Source organism: Rhinatrema bivittatum, chromosome 7 (genome assembly GCF_901001135.1).
Source record: "Rhinatrema bivittatum chromosome 7, aRhiBiv1.1, whole genome shotgun sequence".
NCBI classification, from domain to species: domain Eukaryota; kingdom Metazoa; phylum Chordata; class Amphibia; order Gymnophiona; family Rhinatrematidae; genus Rhinatrema; species Rhinatrema bivittatum.
Window position 1 is genome coordinate 306,131,531 of NC_042621.1, and position 17,500 is coordinate 306,149,030.

General features: G+C 49.7%; 1 long non-coding RNA gene across 1 annotated transcript in view; it reads left to right on the forward strand.

The window, feature by feature from the left end:
* Positions 1–1,579: 1,579 nt before the first annotated feature.
* The window catches only part of LOC115096041, a 36,109-nt gene continuing 20,188 nt past the window's right edge, over positions 1,580–17,500 (forward strand). The window contains exons 1-2 of the long non-coding RNA XR_003857946.1: positions 1,580–1,732; positions 17,149–17,311. This is a non-coding gene — a long non-coding RNA (uncharacterized LOC115096041). The remainder of the gene's footprint in view (positions 1,733–17,148; positions 17,312–17,500) is intronic.

A 17,500-nucleotide genomic window follows, 5' to 3' on the forward strand; every position in this document is an offset into this window, starting at 1 on the left:
ATGTCCCTTATTTGAAAATCTGTGGAAAGATTTAAATATTATACTGTGCAAGCATTCATGGAAAAACATCACATGATAGGTAATCATCTCCAAAGTAGGTGTATCATCCAGAAAATGGAGCAAGTGTGTTAAAAATGTAATTACAGAAAGCGTAATGCTGGAAGAAAGATCACAGCACTAGAAGCTGGGAAGGTCCGCAGCAAAGGGGAGGCTCACCCTAGAAGGTAGGAGGGTCCATGGTGAGGGGGAGGCTCACTACTAGAGAGGAAAAAGGTTCATGGTGAGGGGGAGGCTCACCACCGGGGGGGGGGGGGAAGGGTCATGTCAAGGGGGGGGGGGGGGAAGGTCCACAGCAAGGGGGAGGCTCACCCTAGAAGGTAGGAGGGTCCATGGTGAGGCAGAGGCTCACTACTAGAGGGAAAAAGGTCCTGGTGAGGGGGAGGCTCACCACCAGAGAGGGGGAAGGTCCATGGTGAGGGGGAGGCTCACTTCTAGAGAGGGGGAAAGGTCCATGGTGAGGGGGGCTCACCACCAGAGAGGGGAAAGGTCCATGGTGAGGGGGAGGCTCACTACCAGAGAGGGGGAAAGGTCCATGGTGAGGGGGAGGCTCACTACTAGAGAGGGGGAAAGGTCCATGGTGAGGGGGAGGCTCACTACTAGAGAGGGGGAAAGGTTCATGGTGAGGGGGAGGCTCACTACTAGAGGGGGAAAGGTTCATGGTGAGGGGGAGGCTCACCACTGGAGGGGGAGAGAAATGTGCAGATCCAGACCACATACGCCCAGTATTGCAATTCCACTTTGTGAGTAGTCATTGCAGACTGGTGTGTGCCTCCTTTCCACTTATGATTCTGTGGTTAAAGAAGCAGGTTCCAGCCTTGGATACATACGCCACTCCTTCCTCTCCCACATACTGAGCCCCGCACACCCCCTCACACCCCCCACAGTTATCTTTCCTTTGATGGGAATTGTGGGGCTCACGGTTCCCTCATGTTCCCTGCAGCTGGACCCAGTGGCTTACAGAATAGAACCAATGATTGCTCCAGACTTGGACCTGAAGCCAGTACTTATTCCACACCCACAAGGGCAGAAAAAGGTTGCACCTTGGTAAGGAAAAACCAGTGGAGTCGGGCAGGTAGTGGATGAGCATGGGGAGTGGGGAGGCAGGCATTCGTATATGCACTGCAGCAGTCATGGATGCGTGAGCTTGGGCAGTTGAGGTTCATGCTGTGCAGGATTTGGGGGTCGGGCAGTAGTGGATGGTCCGTGGGGAGTGGGGAGGAAGGCATTCGTATATGGTGAGGGATCAGTCATTAGTGGATGTTGTGCACGTGTGGGGCATGGAATTGGGCAGTAGTGGACGGGCAATTTGGAGGTCATTCACATATGAGGGTTGGGGAGTGGGTTTGAGCAGTAATGAAGAGCTGTGCATGCATGGACTGTGTACTCTGTTAGTAATGCAGGGGCGTGGGATCAGGCAGTAGTGGAGAATAGTACAGGAATGGGGTATGGACGCAGGAAGGGTCACTAACTGTCCCTTCTCTGCAGAGTTGAAGGAAAGCCTGAGTCGCATGGGTTCGGACCTGAAAGCACGGTTTCATCAGCTCGCTGCGCAGTGCCTGGCAGACGCTCAATGACTTTGCACGCGCTCACACCTCCTCGCCTCAGCTACAGGTGGAGCTGGAGAAGGTGGCCAATCAAATCAAGGAAGAGGAGGAGAAACAGCAGGTGGAAGGTGAGCCACGGCTGCAGGAAGTGATAATCTGTCCCCTGATGGACATCCCACACCAGGCTATACAGAGGCAAACGAGTCAAACAAACCCAGAATTCAAGTATCAAAAAACCAAAGTGTTGTGCAGAATCTCTAGGTAATAAGGAAGCGAAATGCCAAAAGATGCATCCTTATGCCCACGTGAGATTTTAAGAGACTGCTAACAATTAGCAATGTTAGGACTCTTCTCTGGCTCTGTATTTCCTTCTGTCTCATTCTTCCAGCTGAGGTGGAACCAGTGCTGAGTTCCTGGTTCCATGAGCCCTCATTCACAACTTTTATTTATTCATTAAACTTAGATTCTGCAATATGGACAAAAGCAGCCTCAAGCCCTCCCAGTCCTTGGAATATCTGGGAGTCTGGTTCAACACCAGGCTGGGCAAGGTCCTTCCTCCCACCCTCGTGGATAAGGAAGTTCCCTGTACGTACCCGGATCAGTCCAGACTGCTGGGTTTTGCCTCCCTTCCAGCAGGTGGAGACAGAGAAAAACTTTAAGAGCGCCCTCTCTTAACCCAGTGTGTCACCTGCTGCTCCTCAGTATTTCTCTGTCTCCAGCAGATGGAGGTGGTGCAAAACCTGCGGGTTCTGAACCAATCTTACGAGTTTAAAAAAAAAGAGAGAAAAACAACAAAATTTCTGAAGATCAAGCAGGACAAGAAGAAATTGTGGTTTCTCCCAGGGGATTGGCAGGTCCTGGTGGGACCATCCCCCCTGGTAGCAGGCATAGCAGGAGCAAGGGTTGGTAACTCAGAGTTCCCTGTACGTACCAGGATCAGTCCAGACTGCTGGGTTATGCCTCCCCTCCAGCAGATGGAGTCAGAGAGAAAACTGAAAGCACCCCCCTAGATATACTGGTGCGCCACCTGCCATCCTTCAGTATTTCCTCTGACTCCAGCAGATTGAGAGGCATAACCTGCGGTCCTGTCTGTTCTGACTAAAACAATCTTTCAGGTGTTCTTTATGATTTTTATAACTGTGCTGGCTAGATCAACTGGTTTTATTCTCTTCCTTGCTTAGTGTAAAAAAAAAAAAAAGTTGACATTTTTGTAGCAGTTTGTTGGTTTTGCTAGCGCAGCGTACAGGCAGGCACTGAGAGCTTGGCTCTCATTGTTTTACCCGGATTAGTGTCCCTTTTGGTCTTGGGGGAAAGTTTTACCGGTGGGCCGGTCACCCTCCCCCCCAGAAGTACAGTGATTCCAGACTTTGATCTGAAGAGGGCTTTACTTGAAAAAAAAAAAGAAAGAAAGAGAGTGAATAAAAAGTGGATGCAGGACACATAAGCCCTGTTGGTAGCAGGCAGTGATCCAATTCCAGCCCTAGCCTGCCGCGCTGGTAATTAGCCTGACCAGGGACTCCGGAGGGGGTGGAGGTTTTCACCCGGCGTTAGAGGCGCTTGCACAGGGCTCCTATTTTTGGCGCGCTTTTCTTCTGCCTCCTCGATGCCGCATTCTTCAGCCTGCACGGCCTGCGGTAGGGCGGGGGCGCGACTCTCCCGGGAGGGTCTCTGCTCCCGCTGCATTCCCGGGGGCGAGGTACCCTCCCGGGGGCCAAGCGCAGCCCGCAGCGGCGCGGATCCGTCCTCCTCGGCGCGGCTGAGGAGGCTGTCGGCCCCGCATCCCAGTGAGGGGGAGCCGGCGGCCATCTTGTCCACGAGGCAGCATGTTGATTCTGCCTCTGAGGAGGAGGATTTTCCTCCGCTTTCACCGCCGGCTTTGAGTCCTCATAGTGGCTCTGAATTTGATGCCCCAAGAGCCCCCCCCCCCCCCTCCGGTGCGTCCCGTGGGGGGATCAATTAAAAGGAAGGTGCCTTTCTCCTCCAAGTTTGTGCCGCTGATGCACCAGGCTTTTTTGGAGGCAGAAGCAGGCTAGGAGCCAGACAAACCCCCTCCCCCCTTCTAAAAGTGCCTAAGGTGTCCTTGGTGCAGGACAAATCGGGAGACCAGGAAAAGGCTGAAGCTCCGGGCAAATCAGGAGCTTGTTCCCTTGGGAGTGCCGACGATCCGGGGTTCCCGGATCTCACCCAGGGCTCACCGGATGGGGCAGGGGCCGACATCTCCGATGCTCAGGGGTCTCTCGAAGGGGACGACCCCCTGGTTTTACGCCTGTTTGGCAGGGACGAGCTGAACTATTTGATTCTTCATGTTTTGAAGGAGCTGGAGATCCCAGCGCCGCAGCAGGACACGGATACTTCCACTGGGGACGTAGCTATGGCGGGTCTGAGAGCCCCCCCGCAAACCTTTCCCTTGCACCCTAAGGTATTGCAGATCGTATCTAAGGAATGGGAGGTTGCAGAGGCATCCCTGCGCGTTAGCAGGGCCATGAATAAATTATATCCTCTGCCCTCGCATTCGTTAGAGATTTTTAAGGTCCCTTCGGTGGACTCGGCAGTCACTGCGGTGGTTAAGCATACTACCCTTCCCGTCACGGGAGGGGTAGCCTTGAAAGATCTCCAGGACCGGAAGTTAGAGGTCCTATTAAAGCGCATTTTTGAGATAGCGGCTTTAGGAGTCCGGGCTGTGGCTTGTAGCAGTATGGTCCAGAGGGCCACACTGCGCTGGGTGCAACAATTACTAACCACCCAAGAACTCCCGCTGGAAGAGGCGGAGCAGGCCAATTGTGTGGAAGCGGCGGTTGCTTATACAGCTGATGCCCTGTATGATTTGCTAAGGACCTCGGCCCGCACTATGTCCTCGGCTGTTGCGGCCAGACGACTATTGTGGCTTCGTCAATTGGTCGGCAGATGCCTCTTCTAAGTCGCGACTAGCTTCTTTTCCCTTTAAGGGGAACATAAGAACATAAGAACATGCCATGCTGGGTCAGACCAAGGGTCCATCAAGCCCAGCATCCTGTTTCCAACAGAGGCCAAACCAGGCCACAAGAACCTGGCAATTACCCAAACACCTAGAAGATCCCATGCTACTGATGCAATTAATAGCAGTGACTATTCCCTAAGTAAACTTGATTAATAGCAGTTAATGGACTTCTCTTCCAAGAACTTATCCAAACCTTTTTTGAACCCAGCTACACTAACTGCACTAACCACATCCTCTGGCAACAAATTCCAGAGATTTATTGTGCGTTGAGTGAAAAAGAATTTTCTCCGATTAGTCTTAAATGTGCTACTTGCTAACTTCATGGAATGCCCCCTAGTTGTTTGGGGGGCATTCCATGGAGACAATAAGGTGTATAAGTTACCGGAGGACAAGCCCCGACAATTGCGGTCTTTCGGAAACACGCGGTCCCAATTTCGAGGGCAACGCTGGTTTCGCACGGGAAGGGGTGGATCTTTTCCCCAAAGGCAGCAGGGCCTCAGGTCTCAGTCTTGGACTCCTTCCTTTCGAGGCAGATGACCACAACGAATGGGTTCCTCGCAGGGTTTGGCCACAGGCAAACCTGCGCAATGAAGGCACGCGGGCCCATTCCTCCTTCCCACGCATCGGAGGCCGGTTATCCCAGTTTTGGGAGGAATGGGTCAAGATCACTTCAGACCAGTGGGTCCTCGACGTGGTGCGTCACGGTTACGAGTTGGATTTTGCTCGGCCCTTCCGGGATCTTTTTATGATATCTCCTTGCGGTCCTCCGGAAAAGCAACTGGTAATAGCCCAAACCGTGGCCCGGTTACGATCCCTGGGGGCAGTGGTGCCCATTCCGCCGGATGAGACCAGAACAGGTCGGTATTCCATTTACTTCCTGGTTCCAAGAAGGAAGGTACGTTCCGGCCAATTTTGGATTTGAAGAGAGTAAACAGGGCCTTGCGCGTTCCCCGTTTTCGCATGGAAACTCTTCGATCTGTTATTGCGGCCGTCCACAGGGGAGAATTTTTGGCTTCTTTGGATCTGGCCGAGGCGTATCTTCACATTGGGATCAGGAAGCGCCACCAGAGGTAACCTGAGGTTCATGGTGCTCGGGGAACACTTTCAGTTTTGCGCCCTCCCGTTCGGGTTAGCCATAGCTCCGAGAGCGTTTACCAAGGTTCTCGTCTTAGTCGCAGCCTTCCTGCGCCGTCAGGGAGTATTGGTGCATCCCTACCTCGACGGTTGGCTTATCCGGGCGAAGTCAGAGGACTCGTGCAAGCGAGCAGTCCAGGTGGTGGTTCAGCAACTGCAGTCGCTAGGTTGGGTAGTCAACTTTGCAAAGAGCCAGCTGGTTCCGAGTCAGTGTTTGGAATTTTGGGAGCACGTTTCGATACCTTGGTGGGCAAGGTATACCTGACTCAGCAGAGACTGGAGAACCTGATGCTTCAGGTACAGAACCTACTGGATCTCCCCTTACCTACGGCATGGGATTATTTGCAGGTCATTGGACATATGGTTTCTACTCTGGAAATGGTGCCGTGGGCCTTTTGCGCATATGCATCCTTTGCAAACTGCTCTTCTTTTCTCGCTGGGGACCAGAAAAACCGGGGATTACGGTGCCCAGTTGCCGCTGATGGAAACCGGCTCGGTCCAGTCTAGCTTGGTGGTTGATCCCGGACCACCTCTTGCAGGGGGTAGATCTCGATCCTCCTCAGTGGGTGGTAGTGACGACGGATTGCCAGTCTAACGGACTGGGGAGCGCTCTGTCAATCAAGAGCGGTACAGGGAACGTGGTCCCTCGCTAGGGCCTCTTGGTCCATCAACCGACTGGAGACCAGAGCGGTACGTCTAGCCTTGCGCCACCTTCTGCCCCTGGTACGCGGTCGGGGCAGTTCGAGTCCTCTCAGACACGCAACCACGGTAGCATATATAAATCGCCAGGGCGGTACAAGAAGTCCGACCGGTGGCGACCGAAGCAGGGTTGTTGATGACCTGGGCGGAGCGTTATCTGTCCCGCATCGCGGACCACCCACATTGCAGGCAGGCGGATTATCTCAGTCGACAACACTTGGACCACCGGAGAGTGGGAGCTCTCGGCCGAGGCAATGAGTCTCATCACCCTACGATGGGGGATTCCGCACCTAGACCTGATGGCGACTCGGCACAATGCAAAGGCGGCACGTTTCTTCAGCCGAAGGCGAGAGCACGGGTCGGAAGGAGTGGATGCACTCGTGCTTCCATGGCCTCGTCACGTCCTCCTCTATATATTTCCTCCATGGCCTCTGATCGGCAAGGTGTTAAGACGCATAGAATCGCATCGTGGTCGGGTGATTTTAGTGGCCCCGGAGTGGCCAAGAAGACCATGGTTCGCGGATCTGGTTCATCTTGCGACGGACGGGCCTTTACGTCTCAGTCATCTTCCAAACCTCCTTCGGCAAGGGCCGGTATTTTAGATCTGGCGGATCGCTTTTGTCTGGCGGCTTGGCTTATGAAAAGAGACAATTAAGGAAAAAGGGTTATTCTGAGCCTGTCATTTCCACACTGCTTCGGGCACGGAGGCCCTCTACTACGCTTACTTATGCTAGAGTGTGGAAGGTGTTTGACTCCTGGTGCGGTGTCTCGAAGATTGCGCCACGTCGGGCTTCTGAAGCTCAAATCCTTACGTTTTTGCAGGACGGCCTGAAGAAGGGTTTGGCTTACAGTTCTCTGAGGGTTCAGGTAGCAGCTCTGGGGGTGTTTGAGAGGAAAGGTGAAGGGTCCTCTCTCGCCTGTCACCCAGACGTAGCACGCTTTTTACGTGGTGTTCGGAACTTGTGTCCTCCGCTGCGGCCTCCTTGCCCGTCTTGGAATTTGAACTTGGTTCTCAAAGGCCTCAATGCGGCCCCCTTTGAGCCTCTCAGGCGGGCCTCCTTAAAGGATTTAACTCTCAAGACGGTGTTTCTCGTGGTGATCGCGTCCGCTCGTAGGGTCTCTGAGTTGCAAGCTCTTTCATGTAGAGAACCGTTCTTGCATATTTCAGACTCAGGTGTGTCGTTGCATACGGTACCTTCTTTCTTACCTAAGGTGGTATCGGCCTTTCATGTAAATCAGACGGTGAAATTGCCTTCCTTCTCGGCGACAGAACTACAGTCTTCTCAAGGGTCAGATTTGAGACGTTTGGATGTTCGTCGAGTGCTCATGCGATATTTAGAAGTTACCAATGATTTTCGACGGTCTGATCATCTGTTTGTTTTGTGGCATGGCCCCAGGAAGGGGCTTCAGGCGTCCAAAGTAACTATTGCCCGTTGGTTGAAGGGCTCGATCGCTGCCACGTACATTGGTGGCGGTAAGGCTGTTCCTGAGGGGCTCAAGGCCCATTCTCTCCGTTCTCAAGCGACTTCGTGGGCAGAAAGTCACCTGGTTTCGAGCCAAGAGATTTGCAGGGCGGCCACTTGGAAGTTGTTGCATACTTTCGCTCGACATTATCGGGTTGATGTTCGAGGGCCGTCACCTACTTCCTTTGGAAGCAGCGTACTTTGAGCGGGACTCCGGGGTCCCACCCCATTTAAGTCAGCTCGGGTACATCCCAGCAGTCTGGACTGATCCTGGTACGTACAGGGAAAGGAAAATTAGGTTCTTACCTGATAATTTTCGTTCCTGTAGTACCAAGGATCAGTCCAGACGCCCGCCCAGTAATGGTGTTTCAGGAGAGTCCGCTTGTAACAGTATCTTTTCCACTCTTTCAGGGTTCGATAACTTGATATGGTAAGTGATTATTCATTTCGTTGCCTTTTGGCTTTGTTTGCTTGGTTGGCTCAATAGTGTTTGAGCGATGTTAATGCTTACTTTTGCAGAGTTTTACTACTTGATTTAGCCAGTGGCCATAGTTAATTTTTGGCGGAAGGATGATCCATTTCTTCTGCTTTGATATCAATTATACTGAAGGATGGCAGGTGGCACACAAGTATATCTAGGGGGTGCTTTCAGTTTTCTCTCTGACTCCATCTGCTGGAGGGGAGGCATAACCCAGCAGTCTGGACTGATCCTTGGTACTACAGGAATGAAAATTATCAGGTAAGAACCTAATTTTCCTTTGCTCCCCTTTTCTTGTGGGGCGCTGGCGGTGATTTTAGTTACCAAAGCAAAAAAAGTCAAAGAAAGCATCAGAAGCTCTGGCCAGGTTTAGCCACGCGGCTGTGGTCCCATCACTGAAAGTGGTCAGGGTAAGGGCAACAAGCGGTCATGAGCGCAATTCAGGCTCCCGGGTCCCGCTCCTTCGCCTTTCTTCGTCAGCGTCTCCGTGCACTCCCTATCCCGCCAGCCATGCCGCAAGACTTTAGGTGCTCGCCTGCAGGGAGCCAGCGTTGCGGCTCTCCCGCTTGGGCCTTTGTTAACGTTGCCTCCCCAGAGGAGAGGGTTCTTGGGGAATGGTGGTAGTGGTAGCAGGCCCGCTGTTCTGGAGACTGAGGCTGATCTGTTCCTGCTACCCTGTTTCCCCGAAAATAAGACATTCCCCAAAAATAAGACCTAGTAGAGGTTTTGCTGAATTGCTAAATATAAGACCTCCCCCGAAAGTAAGACCTAGCAAAGTTTTTATTTGAGAGCATGCCCGTCGCACAGAACACCAGAGCATGCAGCTGTGATTTTTTTTACCCTGCAGGATTCACAGTTAGTTGTCATCACAAACCAGCATAACCAGACATATTCATAACCAGCATATTCAGAATATAATAAATGTTCATTTTTTTGTTCAACAATATATGTGAATTCTTCTTCATGGAAAAATAAGACATCCCCTGAAAATAAGGCCTAGTGCATCTTTGGTAGCAAAAATTAATATAAGACACTGTCTTATTTTCGGGGAAACACGGTAAGTGCGGGAATGGCAGCGATTTTGAAAACGTTTACTACTGCTAAGGAAAAGGAGGCAGGGGGAGGGGATCTCCCGCCAGACCTGTCGTCTGCCGACTTGAGCCCTGAAGATCCTCAGGACTTCCCTGCATGAGCTGTCGGAAGATGACCCTGATCCCCTGGAGGGGGATTTGAGGGGGCCAGCCGGTTTCACAGCCAACTTCGTGCTTTTAATGCACAAAGCTTATTTGGACAGCCGGGCAGCGTTTCCAGACACAGACCACTCGAAGGACTGCCCAAGATGGTCCCATGCGGCCGGACCCCCCAGGGGACTGTTAGGATCTGGAAGGTCAGGGGCCCCTCGCCTCAGGATGACAGCGACCCTCCGGGAGAATCGGAACTCGCAGGGCCGTTAAGATACGACTCATCCTCTGCCCCCCTCTCCTTACTGGGAGATCAGGACAAGGAGCTGGAGAAGGCTTTGCCTTTGGCCAGAGACGATCCAAAGGTCGTGCACTTGTTTCAGAGGGAGGAGCTGGATCCTCTGATCCCTCATGTCCAGGGCGGAGCTGGGCATAGCGGTCCCCCAGGATGATCCGGGCCAGGGCACGGTGGATCTGGTCATGGCACATTTACGAGGTCCGGCCAAGACCTTCCCTTTTCATCGAATGGTTCAACTGCTAATGGTCCAGGAGTGGGATACTCCGGAGATGGGTCTGAGAGTGGCCTGAGCTATGGACAAGCTCCACCCCTTGCCGGAGGAGACGCTGGAGCTTTTGAAGGTGCCTAAGGTGGACGCTTCGGTGTCAGCTGTCACGAAGAGAACCACCATCCCGGTCACAGGGGTGGCGGCACTCAAAACCTACAGGATAGAAAGCTCGAGGTTCATCTCAAGAGGATATTTGATGATGTTTTAGTTGGTGCTCAGGAAGGATTCAGACAGTATTGTAGCACTGAGACTTTGGTTTCTTTGGAGAAAAACTTCTTAAGCTTTGGATAGAGGAGGAACGTCTTTGTTAGTTTTAATAGATTTGTCCAGTGCATTTGATCTGGTGGACCACTCTATTTTATTTCATTGTTGTAATCTTACGGGAATTAAAAGCCAGGTTATCCAGTTTTCTAGATTCTAGAGAACAGTCAGCTGTTTTTCAGGATAAAGTTTCTGTTTCATGCCTTTGGTGCCTGAAGGTTCAACCTTCTCCCCTCTCCATTTTAATCTGTTTTTAACTCCATTAGGAAATTTAATAAGATCATTTGGGTTTGTACCGCTTATTTATGCGGATGACATTCAAATCTTGGCCCATGCTGAAAATTTATCTTCAGATGTTGTAGACAATGTAAATAATTGTCTCTCAATGATTCGTAGCGAATAAATTGGTCCTTAATTCAGATAAGACAGAATTATTGAAAATCGGAGCAGGGGAACTTTTTATGGGTCTGTCTTTGAATGGATTACAGCTAACACAAAATGATCATGTTAAATCCCTAGGAATGATTCTTGATGCAGATTTTTCTTTGGACAAACATGTTGCTCATGTGGCACGTAATGTTTATCCTGAACTGAAAATGCTGAGACAATTGAAACCATATTTGGGGTTTAAATCACATAAAGCAGTTGCTTATGCTTTAATCCTATCTTCACTAGATTATTGCAATGCAATGTTTATGGATTTACCATGCAAGTCTATTCGTAAATTACAAGTGATTTGAAAATACCGCTGGGGAAATCATGCAGAAGTGCTACTGAACCATTATTGTAGGAATTACATTGGTTACCTGTTATAGACAGATCTGTATTTAAGAACTTGGTTTTGGCATTTAAAGTTTTAAATGACATGGGGGTCTCCTTCTTTAAAGGGAACTTTGGAGTGGAGGGGGACGATATTTACAACTTCCTCTGGTTAGAAATTTTAAGCATTTGTGCTTGGGTCAAAAGTCATTTGTAAATGCCATTCCAAATATACGGAATACTCTTCCTAAGGAGGTGAGGGAAGAAATCAATTTGCTAAAAGTTTAGAAAAAAACCTAAAAACCTGGTTTATGTCTACAAATTCCAAGATGTATTAGTCAAATTGAGGGGAGAAGTGGCTCACCTGGTTTATTAGGAAATATTGTCTTTATCAGGAGAGAGAGTAATTTTAACTTGCTGCATTTTATGTATGTTTTTATTTGAATTGTGTATGGTATATGGTATTTGATGTTATGATCATTTATTATTGTATTTTTGGGCGATGTATAAAAATTTTATTTGGAAAGCGATTAATAAATGTGGATAAATAAAGTTTCGGCCCTCTGCACTTGGGCTGCAGTCTGTAGCAGCTTCGTGCGAGCCTGAGATGGGTACAGCAGTTGCTGAGTGCCAAAGACCTCCTGCCTCAAGAGTTGGCACAGGCAGAGCACTTAGAAGTGGCAGTGGCCTATGGAGCAGATGCCTTATATGATCTATTTCAAACCTTCTCTAGAACTATGGTGTCGGCGGTCTCTGCAAGGAGGCTTTTATGGTTGCACAACTGGTCAGCGGATGTTTCCTCTGAGGCTCAGCTTAATGTGCTTCCTTTTAAAAGGCAAGCTTCTCTTTGGAGAAGACTTGGACCAGCTGATAAAGTTTCTGGGGGACAATAAGGTGCACAAGCTGCTGGAAGATAAACCTAAGGGAACTAGAGGTTTTCTTCCAACCCGCTTTCACTTTCGAGGGCAAAGGCACTTCCGCCAAAGCAGGGCGCCTGGAACGGGCCAGAGACAGACCTTGGGGAGGTCCCAATCCTGGTCTCAATCCTTTCATAGACGTAGAGTGAGCCGAGATGGCGCTGGTCAAGGGTCCCTGGGATCCAAGTCCTCCCAATGAGATACGGCTGACCCGTTCCTCCATCCCAGTGATCGGCGGGCTACTGTCACTTTTTTACGAGGAATGGGTCACGATAACGTTGGACCAGTGGGTTCTCAGCGTCATAGAGCAAGGCTGTGCTTTAGAATTTGCTCGACCTCTACGAGACTTGTTTATGATCTCTCCCTGTGGCTCACCAATGAAGAAACAAATTGTTCGGCAAATCATCCACAGGCTAGAGAGCCTGGGGGCCATTGCTCCCGTTCCCCAGAAAGGAATGGGGAACAGGGCGTTATTCCATTTATTTTGTGGTGCCAAAAAAGGAAGGCTCTTTCCATCCCGATTCTAGATCTAAAGAAGGTGAACAAGACCTCTAAAGGTGCCACGTTTTCGGATGGAAACACTGTGCTCGGTCATTGCAGCAGTACGCAGTGGGGAGTTACTGGCTTCCCTGGATCTGACGGAAGCATACCTGCACATCTGTATCCAAAGGGATCATCAAAGGATTTTCCGCTTCTGATCCTAGGAATGCATTTCCAGTTCTGTGCCCACCCATTCGGTCTGGCTATGGCTCCACGAACTTTCACCAAGGTGATAGTGGTGGTGGCAGCAGCCCTCCAAAGGAAGGGAGTGCTAGTTCACCCATACCTGGACGACTGGCTCATTCGGTTGAAGTTGGAGGAACTCTGCAAGCAGGCAGCTGACAAGGTCTTACACCGTCTGAGGTCCCTTGGTTGGGTTGTCAATCAGTCCAAGAGTCATCTTCATCAGGTCCTTGGCTCCATGGCATCCACTCTGGAGTTGGTCCCGTAGGTGTTTTCTCATATCATGTCCTTACAGAAAGCGTTGCTATCCCTTTGGGATCCGATGTCTGAGGAGTTTTGGATTCTCTTACCGTTCACAGAGTCCCTTGGTTGGTGGCTTGCTCGAGACCACTTGAGGCACGGGGTGGACCTCGATGTGCCTCAGTGGGTGATAATGACCACGGATGCCAGGTTTTCAGGTTAGGCAGCAGTGTGCCAATCTCTGTCGGTCCAGGGCCAATGGTCAATGGAAGAGGCAAATTGATCCATCAATCACCTAGAGACGAGAGCAGTTCGTTTAGCTTAACAGAGTTTTCTTCCACTCTTGCACAACCGGGCGGTATGGGTTCTGTCGGAAAATGCGATGACAGTAGCCTACATCAACTGTCAAGGAGGAACAAAAGTTGTCCAGTAGCCTTGAAAGCGGAGATGCTGATGACCTGGGTGGAACAGCATCTAGCCTTGCTGGCAGCATCACACATAGCAGGGACCGACAATGTGCAAGCGGATTTCCTGAGCCACCAAATGCTGGACCCCGGAGAGTGGGAGCTGTCATTAGAAGCAATGACCCTCATCTTATGCAGATGTGGGGCTCCTCATCTGGAGTTGATGGTGACTCAGAAGTATGCCAAACCACATTTCTTTAGTCGCAGAAGAGAGCATGGGGCGGAAGGGGTCGATGCCCTGGTACTCCTTTGGCCGCACGATGTTCTGCTCTGTGTTTCCTCCATGGCCTCTGATAGGCAAGTTTCTAAGGAGAATAGAAGTTCACCCAGGGACGGGAATCCTAGTGGCTCCAGAGTGGCCCCCCCCTTGTGCCTTCCACCGCACAGGAACCTGCTCCAGCAAGGTCCAGTCCTTCAAGATGATCCGACTCGATTCTGTCTTATGGTTTGGCCCTTGAAAGGGCTCGCCTGATGAAGCGTGGGTATTCGGCAACAGTAATTGCCACCTTGCTCCGTGCGCAGAAGTTCTCAATGTCCTTAATGTATGTAGGGGAACGCGGTGTTGCCCCTCGGACGGTCAAAATCCCACTGGTTCTAGAATTTTTACAGGATGGCTTGAATAAAGGATTGTCCCTTAACTCCTTAAAGGTCCAGGTAACAACTCTCACCTGTTTCAGGGGCGAGGTGAATGGGACCTGCCTGTCAGTGCATCTGGACATGACGTGTTTTTTTGAAAGGGGTAAATCACCTTCGGACACCCCTATGGTGGCGGGTTCCCTTGTGGAATCTTAATCTAGTTTTGGAGTTCTTGGCAGGGCCCTCCTTTTGGCTGCTGCACTGCCTTTCCTTCCGCTTATTAACCCTGAAAATGGTGTTCCTGGTGGCGATATGCTCAGCTCATCGCATCTCTGAACTACGGGCATTATCGTGTTGGGAACTGTTCCTGCGGATCACTCCAGGAGCTTTACAACTTCGTACCCTTCCATCCTTCTTGCCCAAGGGAGTCTCGGAGCTTCATTTGAATCTGTCCATTTCGTTCCCATCTCTAGATAGGCACAAGGGCACGGAAGAATACCGCCTCAGCCATTTAAACATAAGTAGACTTTTGGTGCAGTATCTAGAAATTTCAGAGCCGGTGCGCAAGATGGACCGCCTGTTTGTTCCTCACGGTGGAAGGAGACAGGACAAAATAGCTTCGCGGGCTACCATAGCTCGCTGGATCAAGGAGGTGGTCACAGGAGCCTATGAAGATGCAGGAAAGCCATTACCCTTTCAGGTTAAAGCTCATTTCACTAGGGCTGAGGCAGTGTCCTGGGCGGAAGCTAAGCTGCTGTCTCCCATTGACATCTGCCAAGCGGCAACATGGTCCTCCTTACACATCTTCTCCAGGTTCTATCAACTGGACGCAGCCTTTGCGAGGGCAGTGCCAACCAGGCCATGGGCAGCCTTCCACCCTGATTGGGAGTGGCTCTTATACATCCCATTTGTCCTGAGTCCATCTGGCTACGCGCTGGGAAATAGAGAAATTATTATTTATGTATTTGGATTCTTATATACCGACATTTATATATACTTTCCTGATAATTTTGTTTTCCTTAGTGTAGACAGATGGACTCTCAGTATCCCGCCCACGGCTGCCCAAGCACGATGCCATGGAATCGTCCATGAAATGATTTATTTATTTATTATTTTTATATACCGACATTCGATCGCAATCGAGACATCACCAACCTCAAACTAAAGCATTACATATTCGCCGACGACGTACAGATCCTCCTACCAATCACAGAATCCCTGCAAAAAACGTGGGCACACTGGAACAGTTGTCTACAATCCATCAATAGTCTGCTTACCAGCCTTAACCTTATCCTCAACTCTAACAAGACTGAGATCCTCATCATTTCACCAGACGAAAACCACGTTCTTCTCAACTTTCAAAGCGCATCCCAATTCGCCAAAGCATTCATCAACCACTTCCCTTCCGTCAGAGACCTAGGGGTTCGGTTCGATAACCACTTCAACTTAAAATCTTTCGTCCTCATCACAACCAAAGAGTGTTTCTTTTAAACTACAAGTACTCAAAAATCTGAAACCTCTCCTGCACTTCAATGACTTCCGTTTAGTAGTTCAGTCAATTAGCCTCACAAAGCTAGACTACTGCAATTCTCTACTGCTAGGTCTCCCAGCGACAACTACCAAACCCCTTCAGATGGTCCAGAATGCCGCGGCAAGGTTACTCACCAACTATAATAAAAGAGCCCATATCACACCCATCCTTCATTTCCTTCACTGGCTTCCCATAAAATCTAGGATTACCTTCAAAGCATTGATGATGATCCACAAGGACATTCACGGCATCGCCCATCTCAATCTAAGCTCTCAACTCCGTCTGCATACATCAGACAGAACAATCAGAAAAGCATATAAAGGCTCATTATATGCCCCACCGGTCAAAACCTCACTAAGAAAGCGTGCAATCTCGACAGCTGGACCCACCCTTTGGAACTCTCTGCCACCGGAGCTTCGTCAAGAACCTTGTCATCAAACATTTAAGAAACACCTCAAAACATGGCTTTTCAGACAAGCCTTCCCGGATTCCCAAGACCATTTTGACACAGGTCAAAGGACTTAACAGAATATAAGTGTCCTTCAGGGTCCCCTTTACGCTCCATTTGATTTGTTCACTTGTTCTCACATTTACACTTGTTCTCATATTTATACTTGTTCACTTGTTCTCATATTTATTCTCATATTTATACTAGACCCTATGTTTTAATGTAACGCCTAAGCTGCCACTGTTATGTTGTTCTTTTTACTCTATTAGAAGCTTTGTTTTAATGTAACGCCTTAACCGCGATTGTTCTGTTAGATTGTAAACCGATATGATTTGTGTATTGTACAAGAATGTCGGTATATAAGAATTCTAAATAAATAAATAATAAATCACACCGGTTTACATTCAGGTACTGTAGGTATTTCTCTATCCCCAGAGGGCTTACAATCTAAGTTTTTGTACCTGAGGCAATGGAGAGTAAAGTGACTTGCCCAAGGTCACAAGTGGGTAAGCTGTCTCCCAACCCCTAGATCAGGGCATCTATATCCTTACTGGGGTTCAGCATTTGGTTGAGTACAGTTATGGTTATCCATTTTTAATCAAGTTTTTTAAATATGTCCACAGTGACTTTTAAAGAAAATACTGAATGGCTGAGGTCACTGCAGGGGTGTATCTAGGGTGACGTCAGCTTTGAAACCTGACTCTGTCTCCATCTGCTGGCAGGGGAGCATAACCCATTGGTCCTGAGTCCATTTGTCTACACTAAGGAAAATGAAATTCCCTGTACGTACCCGGATCAGTCCAGGTTTTTTAATGAGGTGGGGAAAGGACTTGCGTGCTTTGCTTTATCTATTTTTTTTTCTGATTTTGTGTTTTTGTCATGTCGTGACATTTTCAGATTTTTTTTTTTTTTTTTTACATCTTTGTTCATTCAAGGACCGGGAGGAATCGGGCTGGAAGCAAGGCAAGCAGATACTCGTAGGGAATGAAAATTATTCTAGATACTCGTATTGCTAGAATGAGCATGCTGTACTGTCTGCCACCTCTTCTGGCTCTCCAGGAGGCCTCCCTCCCATTGGACTGACTGCCACTCCAGGATGTGACCTTCTGACCCTCTCTTTCCCACAGAACAAAAGATTGTGGAAAGCCCCGAGGCCTCTCGAGAGGATGAGGCCTCCGTGAAGGTGGGAAAGCTCAATGGAGGCAAGCGGATAGATTATGTCCTGCAGGAGAAACCGATCGAGAGCTTCAACGAGTATCTCTTCGCTCTTCAGTCTCACTTGTGTTACTGGTGCGTATGGAACGTCCTTGTGCAAAGGTTGCTTTTGCACTGCTGCTGCCTGTGCTGTACCTGTTCTGTGGTGAGGCAGTGTGTGTGTGTGAGGGAAGCTTGCACTGCTGCTTCCTGTGCTGTACCTGCCATGTGGTGGGGAAGCTTGCACTGCTGCTGCCTGTGCTGTACCTGTTCTGTGGTGGGGCA